The sequence below is a fragment of the Battus philenor genome, unplaced genomic scaffold (genome assembly GCF_028537555.1).
Source record: "Battus philenor isolate CCGP_79_NKW_IND1 unplaced genomic scaffold, ilBatPhil1.0.hap1 SCAF_27, whole genome shotgun sequence".
NCBI lineage: Eukaryota > Metazoa > Arthropoda > Insecta > Lepidoptera > Papilionidae > Battus > Battus philenor.
Genome location: NW_027181690.1, coordinates 8107562 through 8118460, shown reverse-complemented (window position 1 = coordinate 8118460; position 10899 = coordinate 8107562).

Below are 10899 nucleotides of genomic sequence, written 5' to 3'. Positions count from 1 at the left end.
GCATCCACCAACGCCAAATGTGTCGGTGAAAGTACTCTAACGAAATGCAATTTTACTATTTCTTTTAATAATATTCGACAAGACCTAAGACATTGGTTCAAAGTTAGTTATAGAAGCAAAGTCAACATTAAGCGCCTTTCAACACTCTGACACATCAATCTAAGTCAATACAGCGAATAAAACATCATTTGGCAATGACAACAAAATGCCTATCACGATTATAATTTTAGTTGTAGGATGTTCACTCTTAGACATAGGACTTCCTCATAGATTTCAAATAAGATCGATTGAAAGAGTCTCCGGACAATATCAAAAACGCCGTCTATCCACCTAGCGGTTGGGCCTGCTTCTACATGTTTATCGAACCCTGGTCTGCACTCCAGTTCCACAAGACCCACGCAGCCATTGGTTTTCACTGAATCAAAGCGCTTAGCATCTTCTGAAACAAGCATTAATAAAATAAACCATAACTATATTTTTATTAGAAATTTCTGTCTGTCTACTATCTTCTATAATTTTTGTCTTTCCCTTCGTACTAAGTTATTTCTCGCTGCGGAATTTTGAAACAATATACGACAACACATTTTAACATAAGATGGTAAGTTTAATTATTTGATTAACATAATAAAAAAGTGAGGCTTATGTAAAAGTAATACATAGGAACCACTATTTCCATGTACAAAAAAGGTATCTAGCAACAGAGACAATATAGCGTAACGCTGTGAAAATAATATCAACTCAACACTTTAGATGATAACGACATTTCAACTATTGTGATTAGTTCACATTTGTATATTGACAAATGCCCTTTGCCCATTGGCATTCCAAGCTTCACAATTTTGAGGGAGGAGTACCCTTAAATCACTTCTAGACCTCCTTGACCTTCTGGGCTTCAGCGGGAGCCTAGACCATCCGATCAGAAGTGGGTGCAGAACAGAACTATGATTACAAAATTCTGTATAACGAATCTTGAAAAATTAAGTATTGTATATGATTTGCTCAACAACATCAACAACTGAGGCAACCTCAAAACAAAACAAATTATGACATTAAATAAGGCCGTGACTTGGCGAATATTAATGAAGTGATGAGACAAAGAAGGTCACTAGGAAAGAAGATGTCTACTTAAATTTGAAAAAACCATTTCAAAACCTTTTTAATACTGTCAAAAATTTCAATTTTATGTTGTTAACTAATAATGATGACTGAAATTTTGCGCATTTGCACAATCATAAAATTAATTTATTCGTATAACTTTTAAATAATAAATAAAATCATCATTCTGAAATATGTCATAATAATTTATTTTTTCTTATAGTAATGCGATAAGTCAACAACAGACTTTACTGCTAGCAAAATTCGAAATTCAAATTCAAATTATCTTGATTCAAGTATGCATATACATACTCTTTTGAATCATCGATAAATTTAACATTATAAATAGTAAGTTATTACTGGCTCAGAACGCAAATCTGTTGAGAGAAGCCGGCTGGAAACTTAATAGTTGCTTTTTTTAATGAAATTTAACTATTTTTCATGTCAATATTATAATATCAAACATTTAACCCAGTCAACAAACTAAGTTTTGATCAACTAAAAAATTTTGAACGCGATAATAAAATTTATGGGAAAAAATATGCTTTTAATTGTAGATTTAAAATTAAGAAAAGGAAGGTTTGAAATATCTCGTGGAACCTTATTATATATGCGTACACTCAGACACGCGAAGGATTCGTTAACTTTTTAAAGACGAAATTTAGGCGTTACGGGTTTAATCTTATTTCTTGTATTTATCATGTTTGTCATTATTTTCATATCAGGTTTTAAATTATGGCTCATAATAATAAATAATATGTTATCAAAGTATATTGCGAAGCAACCGTTAGAATATCATACAGACCTTTTCTGTAAAATACAAATAGAATTAATATCGACAGCATTGCTCCAATATAAAATACTGTAAGAGAGAACGTGAACTAATCAATTTTTGCCAATGAATATAAATATGTTACATGGTAAAAATTTAAAGTTTATCTGATTCTATTGGTTACCACATTAATTTATCGGTTTGTAAAACTACTAAAAGATCTAGTTCTGATAGCATATCAAGCATGTACACAGATTAACATTATAAGAAAACTTTAAATATTATTCTTCAAACTTATATACATCAAACTTACGCTTGGATTTGACTTTAAGAGTTCTACTAGTTAGTTCAAATGTAAACAAGGCTAAATTTCAATCTGTTTATTTATACCAATTTGTTTAAGTGTATTTGGATTATCTGTGCTTAGGGTCGCATAACTTGATAGAAGATCGATACGACACCTGTGCGTTGCCATAGCGACACGCGAGGGACCACCTGACACCGGCGCGTAATTTGAAATTCGAACCGCGCCGATAATGTCTGTTCTGTAGCCGCTCGCCCGCTGTCGAGCGCGTGCGGAGACTATTCTTGGCCGAATTACGGATAATTCTAATTTTGAATTTATACAACATGCTTTCTTTTTTATACAATTACTTGATTCCAGCCAGTTTTATTACCGTAAGAGTATTTAATCGTGTAATGTGATAAAACATTTATTCCTAATATGATTACGACTCTGCTAATTATGTTCAAAGCTTCCAGAAAGAAAAGGAGAGAATTAAGAAGAAACGAGGATATTTTGAATCTTAAAGATACATTTGTTATTTTAAACAATACGTACGTTTTAAAACTCCCACAAGTGAACAAACAACAACACATCTATTAGAGATGAAAATAATAAACATTGCTACAAAGATATTTAAATTTTAATGATGGTTCAGATGAACGGATGTTAATATATTTGCGAAAAGCTATTTTATATCTGAAAAGTTATGGCTTCTTCGGCATAGTTTACTATTTTACATATTTACCGGGTTTGGGTGGTAGCCAAGCAGTTGTGTTGCTTAGGGCTACGTTACATGGAACAACTGTGCACGAAGGTTCATAAGAGTGGACCTCGGCTTGTACTGCTAATCAATAATTGTTTAGCTTTTTCTACTAATTAATAAATAAAAAAGAACAATTTCAGGTCCATACTGTGTACAAATAAGCACAGTTCGTCATCTCTTTTACACACCGGATAGTTATATACACAGGTCGCATAATCATACAAAGCTAATTTTCGCTAAGAGTTTATATACTTAGTCTTGCCATAAATATTGTTATAAAGAAAAGCACGATTTTTTTTTTTATACGTAACATTTATTCCTTTCATAGTGAGTTAGTTTAATACATCAATATATAACTATTAAAAATATACAATGTTTATTCGAAGTGGTCTCCATTGGCTGCAATACAGTCTTTTAAACGTTGAGGCCAGTTATCAATAGCAGCACGAACTCTTTCTAGAGGAAAATTCTTCACTGCCAACCGAATGGATCGTTTTAGGGACTCCAAATTATCATGGCGTTTAGAGCAAGCCTTACTCTCTAAAACTGACCATAAATCATAATCCAATGGATTTAGGTCAGGACTTGACGACGGCCAGTTTTCAGTGCTGATAAAGTCCGGAACGTTAGTTTTCAACCAAGATTGGGTGGATCGAGCTCTATGACCCGGTGCCGAGTCTTGTTGAAAGCACCATTCTTTGTTATTGAACATGGTGTTAGTTAAAGGCTTAACTACCGTCTCAAGAATGGTATTTTGATAAACTTGTGCCGACGTTTTAATACCTTTTTCACAAAAATATGGCTCAGTCACCCCTTCATAGCTAACACCCCACCAAACCATCACTGAAGTGGGATAATGCCCACGTTGTACTCTCTTTACTAATTGCGAAGCTTCTTTAGAGCTTCCAGCATAAATACGGTCATTTTGTTTATTAAAATACTGCTCAATTGTAAAAATTTTCTCATCCGTAAACAAAATTTTTTTGTGACCTCCCTTTGCGTACCGCTTAAGTAGTTGTTTGGATTTTACCACCCTATTCTTCTTTAAATTATCAGTTAAGAAGTGACCAGTACGTCTCTTATAGGCTGCAAGTCCTAAGTCATCTTTTAATATACGCGACATGGTTCTAGGAGCTATCTTCATCTCCCGAGATAAAATCTTTTGCTTACGGACAGGATTTCTTCGAATTCTTTCCCTAACTGCTTTAATCACCTTTTTCACACGAACGGTACGTAGACGGCCAGATCTTTTTCTGTCACAAACAGAGGAGGTATCATTGTACCTATCAATAGCCCGGTAAACAAACATTTGACTAATACCAAGCGGGTGGAGGGTTTTAAAAATTGCACTTTTCTCCATACCTACTTTATGTAAGGCAATCACAGCGATTCGGTTCTCTTTATCACCCCACTCCATTTTAATATAACAAAATATTTAACAATATAATGGCGCGAAAATAAGAAAACACATCAAGCAATCATATAAAAATGACAGATTCCAAATTCAAACGTAATATTTTCTTTTTTTGAATAGTAACAGTATTTATGGCCAGACTAAGTAGAATGCTTTATTGAGTCCCATTATTTTTGAGAGGACTACACTACGATTTCGTCGTAGGGTGCAGCCAATACTTAGCTTAAACCTCTTTTATATGTAGCAAAGCTTGAGTGTTATCTGGGGAACCTCGACTCGGGATGGACATTCTACTGTATAATCGGACATTTGATAGAATAGAAATAAGTTACTAATAGATAAATAAATGTACATTTATTTCATCGTTTTACATTTATTAGTTTTATTATGATTATATTATAGTCTCGAGTACGGAGGTGTTGACAATTGTTTGTAAGCACAGCAGGTGGGATGTTGATGTTGACACCGGCGTTCACCTTGCTGCTACCTGGTGAAGTGAGCATATTTAAATAATAAACCTTTTTATATACAGGATTTCACAAAAGTGAGTGTATATTCCTTTTTAAGAGAATCTATCAATCTCGCCAGAGTGCCTCGCTAAGCTTACGTACGATCAAGTTTCATTTGTGATGAAATGCTGCCGAATAATCACCTGCGATCAAGTTTACTTACAAAAAAACATAGGTAATATTCCTTAAAGGGGACATGCCTTTCAACCTAATTATACCTACTGGTATAAAATATAGTCTTCCAGTATTTTAGTTGCTAATTGGAGAATTACTGCACCCCGTCCACCAGCCATTATTTTTTTGGTTTTTTTCTTAGCAGATAGATTGAATAAAGTCAGTGTTTTTATGATATCATTATTCACAGTGACCACTTATGTATATCATGAGAAGAATGTCAGAAGAGCCTATTTTAATCGAAATTAGATTTTAAAGTCCCCTGTTACAACATAATTTAATTTGAAGCTACGAGGGTTGCAAACTCGTACCGATCTATTTTTTAAAGATTATCCTAATAAAACAGTAAAATAGTTCATCATTAAGTTTAATTATCTCTTAGAAAATCCTTATCACAAAAATTCTTAGTTTTTATTTAATGAACATCGTACGTCTATTACAAGATAATTTAGAGCAATGTTTCCATAGCAAAATGTCGATACGACTGGAATAGTCCTTCCCGCCGCTGTAGGTGTCGAACGTTAGCTCAGATCCCTGGTTCAGCACGTGGAGCTCCAGTTCATCCAGCTCAGTTCCGATCTCCACTCCTCTCCGATATGTGAACCGACAGCCCCACCAGGTTTTCTGGGCGTTGACATCGCCACCTAGCATCACGTTGGCAGTCTTCAAGCCCCAAGCCGATCCGGTCCAGGTATGGTCCGATGGGCGTGTTTGGCTCCAGGTAGACAGATACCACCCTCATTTCCCAAACCCAGTACTCAGCCTGGCTACGGCGATGCCAGACGTAAGGTTGGAATATTGAGTTATAAAAAGGTATTTTAATTGTAAAAGGGGGCCATTTTTAAATAGTCTTGACAAAATCATTTATCCGTTTAATATAAAAATTATATATGTTGTAAAATTTTTAGAAATAATAAGGTCGAGCATGGTACAAAAGAGATTGTGAAACATTGATTTAGAGAATCTTTTTGCGGAATTTATAACTACAAACTAGTAAATATCTTGTCACTGGCTCATTCCAGAAATTCTTAAGTGTTTCCATTGTGGTTCAACATTTAAACCTCAAAAAATTATATGAGTTTTCGACCTTAGCTTATTAGGTTTGATATGTAAAAATTTAGTGACACTTTTTATTTCTTATCGTTGTCATTGTCGCAATGGTTATAAATATTCTTTTAAGAGCGTTATTCACAGACCGTTTCTCAAACGTTACGCAATGCTCACATGTCCCATTAGCATTGTCTAATAGTGAATGAGTTGAGTTGATGATGTCATCGCTGTGTTTGCAGTCTAGCTATGTCTTGTTTCTTTCCTCATAGTATATCATTTTTTTTACTAATAAGTCAAGAAGAACTTTCATCGGATCAGAGATATGACTGTGAGATGGTAAACAGTGATTTAAAAATATCCTAACCCAATATTTTAACAAAAAATATTTTTTGACCACAAACGACTAAAGATGGCAACAGTCAAAGAAAAGCTGTTAGTTATCTGCCTAAACTTTAATATCTGTAAAACTGTGCAAACTGCCTGAAGAGGCATGGCATCCTAAAGCTGGATGAACGGATGTAACTCTGTGTAAAAAAAGAGTAGCCCCCATGGATGTCACCCCTATCCTGATAAACTCCACATAACACATCTGTTTAAAGTCACCAGAAAAGTCGTGATTTGCGCAGAAAAAAAATACTTAGAACTTTGTTTATCAAAATTCTTTACAAATAAATAAAATTGGAGTGTCTGTTTATAATATTAATACCGCTAATGATTGCCATGAATTTATATACGAGTATATATATATAATACTAGCTGATCCCGCAAACGTTGTTTTGCAAAAAAAAAATTGATATTTTAATTAACTAGTAAAAACAAAAAATTTCGTTAAAAAAATAAAAAAAAAATTTTAATAGATAACAGCCGATTCTCAGACCTACTGAATACGCATATTAAATTTGGTAAAAATCAGTCAAGCCGTTACAGAGGAGTTCAAGTTCGAACACCGTGACACGAGAATTTTATATATGTTATTAGATATATATTCATGTCAATCATTAGCGGTATACATACAAATTTTACATCTTATTATTTTTTGTCTGTCTGTCTGTTTTTTAACGGGTCTTATACTGGCAGGTAGCTGTTGTAATAAGGCATAATTTAAGTTACTTTTGTTTTTAAAAAATTCTTTTGATATAATATTCCATGCGTACGAAGTCGCGGACAATGCTAGTATAAAATATTATAAATAATTATTACTCGGTTGCACCAAAACATACAAACAAACTTTAGGTTGAGTTTGATCACTAAAACGTCGAACATATTTAACTTACTTCATATTATATCGTAAAAATATTGTTACAAGTTCTATAGATGTTATTACGTGCTATAAAAATACATTGTATTTATTATTTTATCTTGTTATCTCCGGTTTTGTCTAGAAACTATGTCTAGCCATATAACTTTAATGACCATGTCCTTAAAGCAAAGGACGTTAATGACATCGACTAAATGATACATTCAATGTCACTAACACAAATTGCATATAAAGAGTAAACCTTAGAGAAAACCGTGTGAAAATTCTTTAAAAGTTTTTTACGCAACTTCTGTCATCGTGGCGGTCTTTGGGGGAGGCCTATACCTTGCAGTGGGAGTATATCGGCTGACATTATGATGATGTAGTTATTTGTCCAATAATATTTATTTACGGGGTTAAAGGTGACAAAACACTCACAGTTTAAAATTTTTAAAAACTCGAGGTTTCCTTCCTCCTTCTTCTTCTTCTTCCTTTTTCCCTTTATTTGGGGTCGGGTCTCCTTATCAATTTGGGCCAGGCCACTCTATTCTGGGTTGTCTCTGCATCAAGTTGAATGGTTTCCCGTTCCTTTCCGATGTTAGACCACCACGTAGCTTTTGGACGCCCTCTCCCTCTTGGGAATTCTGGGAGGCTTAAGACAGTTTTTACCACGATCATCTGGTTTTTGTTGAATGTTTCGTTTAATTAAGTATTCCACTGAAATAGGAGGCCGCCAAGCTCCTAATTCGTTGAGGAGGAAGGTCCATGGAGTGTTCTATTTCTTTGAAAAAAAAATAAGAAGTCTTGCTAAATTTGTTCCGCTAGTCTCAGATCTGAGGCATTTTTGTCATGTTAAACTCATATTGATATCAATATAAGATATTAAAATTCCTTTATGTGGCCTTAAAAATTTAAATGATATATGAATTAAATATGAAATTTATATGTAGTTAACATTTTGAATTGAACCACTAGTTTACTATGCACTAAATATGTCTGCATAGAGGCTTGTTAGTCAGACCCGTAATGGATATTGTTAACAATGAGCATATGCTCATATATTATAGATAATGTAACGACATATTTTTCATACTCATGCAAATCAATTGGTTAATAATGTCACTCTTGTACACAGAGCACTGTTTAAACAGAGATATTTTTAATTAATGTCAGAAAAATTGTTTCAATATTTACAATTGTAAATTAAATTCCTACTTTAATAACATATAAATGATACACATAATTATATAAATTTTTACTTTATTGTAACGAATGACATATATCTTAATTTATTAATTAAATTCGACTTCCTATGTTATGTATATTTAATTGTTAACCCTTTTCTACAACTTTTGTAATGACATGACATCGTGCACGTAATTACAACAAAATACTAGAGATAATGGATATATTTAAGATGTGTCAAATTAAAATAATAAAACTTCGTAACCTCTGTATGTAGCTACTCTGTGGCATATGCATCGCATCAAATTAACAGCTGTCCGAGGCATAGGCCGTTTATCACACTAACTCGCGGCGCGGGACACAATTAATGCACCGCTTAATTGCACGATGCACCAGTGCGCTCAATTAGCTCCGTCGGGACTCGAACCTACTGCGTTTATAGCAGTGTCGATATGCAGATTCGCTTACGCCGAACGTGCTCCCAAGATAGTGGGGTGAAATAAAGTACGATTTATTTTTTTACATCGAAAAGACAAATAATTACTTAATTGTAATAATGTAATATAACATCGTCGTTGTTTCAGCCCTTAGATGCTCACTGCAATGCATAGTCCACTCAATCACTCCCAAAAATGTATATCATAATCGCCACGTTCAGCAGGTGGATTGCCGATTACAGTTTGGTATTATGGAACGCAGCCTCTGAAAAGTTATTTTTAAACAGTAGCAATCCCATATAATTAATGCACAAAGTGTGAATTATATAGGATTGTATTCCGGGAATGGAACCCATGACCTACGATCGCAAGTCTCAGTCTTCTACCGCTGGGCTATCACTACTCGAATTATACATACTCATCGTTTACCCACGAACTGTACGTGGCCTGAGAAAGCTTCGCACTAGGTGGACCGGCGACGTAATCAAGGTCGCGGAGGTCTCTGCGGGCAGCGCAAGACCGGTCATCATGACTAATTTTGGGGAAAGCCTATGCCGTGCAGTATACCTATCGGCTGATGTGACTGACAGGCTCATCATTATTTCTAGTTAATTATAATGAAAAATAAAAACATGTTAATACATGTTTCAGAAAAATATTTCTTGTGTTTATTTTTTTATTAAATGAGCTACTGAAGACAAATACACAATTTTTTGAACAAGATACTAAAGCATTTTCCAACATATAAACTGAGACTGTTACAAGACTCGTTGGCAGAACACTTATTCTCTGTTGATGTGAGTGCTGTCAGCCTGAAGGTTTTTTCAGCTTCATCTGAACTGTGTTCACAGAGCGGAAGGGCCTGTGAACTTAAATGCAGAACAGAAGTAGCCATTTTACATCTATCATTAATATCTCAGTAGCCTTAATTTTCTCGCCTAAAGACATTATACTTATTCTACTGCATTCCACTTAAACTTATTTAATTGCGTGTCAACCTTAAATATATGAATGCATTTGCAGGCCGTATGATAAAATTTTTTTCAGCATGTTAAGTTTTCGTTCAAGGAACTTGAAAGAAAAAAGAAGGCTAAAAAGCCAATTTTTACAACATACTCCAATATTAATTAATAAAGGATTTGACAATCCTAACACATGGGTGCTAACGTCACATGGATGCAGTATTGCCTAATTGACCGTGGTGGCGTACCAGTTCAGTAAAGTAAAGGTTTTTGAAGGAGCCCCTGATTTAAGTCACTGTAAAGAGGTTTATGCTAAGCCTTAAATACTCTTCTGTTATCTCTTTCTGAAACTGTTAATAATTTGTAGCAAACATCAATTATTAATTACATTTAAACGCAGTTTTTTTTTATTATTTTTATAGGGGCACGTAATATTCCGTTCTTTTTCTTGTTGCCGTTCACCTGGTGCTATGAAATATTTACAAGTCGTGTTCACATAGTCAAGTTTACTAATTTTGTTTCTAAATAAATCCAATTCCATATCTTAACAAATAACAATGCTATGCGACAAAAAATTTCGCTATAGAGTCTTCTTTTTTACGGCTCCTATTTCTAGGGACCTCACGTTCATCTCTACCATGGTAAAGAAGGAACTATTTATTCGTTTAATAACTTTTAATTATATATTATTATTGTCATGCTCCTCTCTAATCCTTCTTAATATCCTCCATTCATTTCTTATTTTTCCCTTCACGATGTCATGCGTACATTTCTCCCTCCTTTCTCTATCTCTCTCTCTTGCCTCTCTTCTATAACCTTCTCTGCACGATGCTACACTTACATTTTCATTTTGTTTTCTTATTATCTATAAAGTTTATATTTAGACGACTTTTAAAATTATCACAATTTTTTATAAAATAGTCACATTTGAAAGTTCACAGTCGCTTAACGAGCCATGCAGAGGGCTATGATATACTCTACTAGACTAAATCTGGAATGAAAAGTTACGTAGACG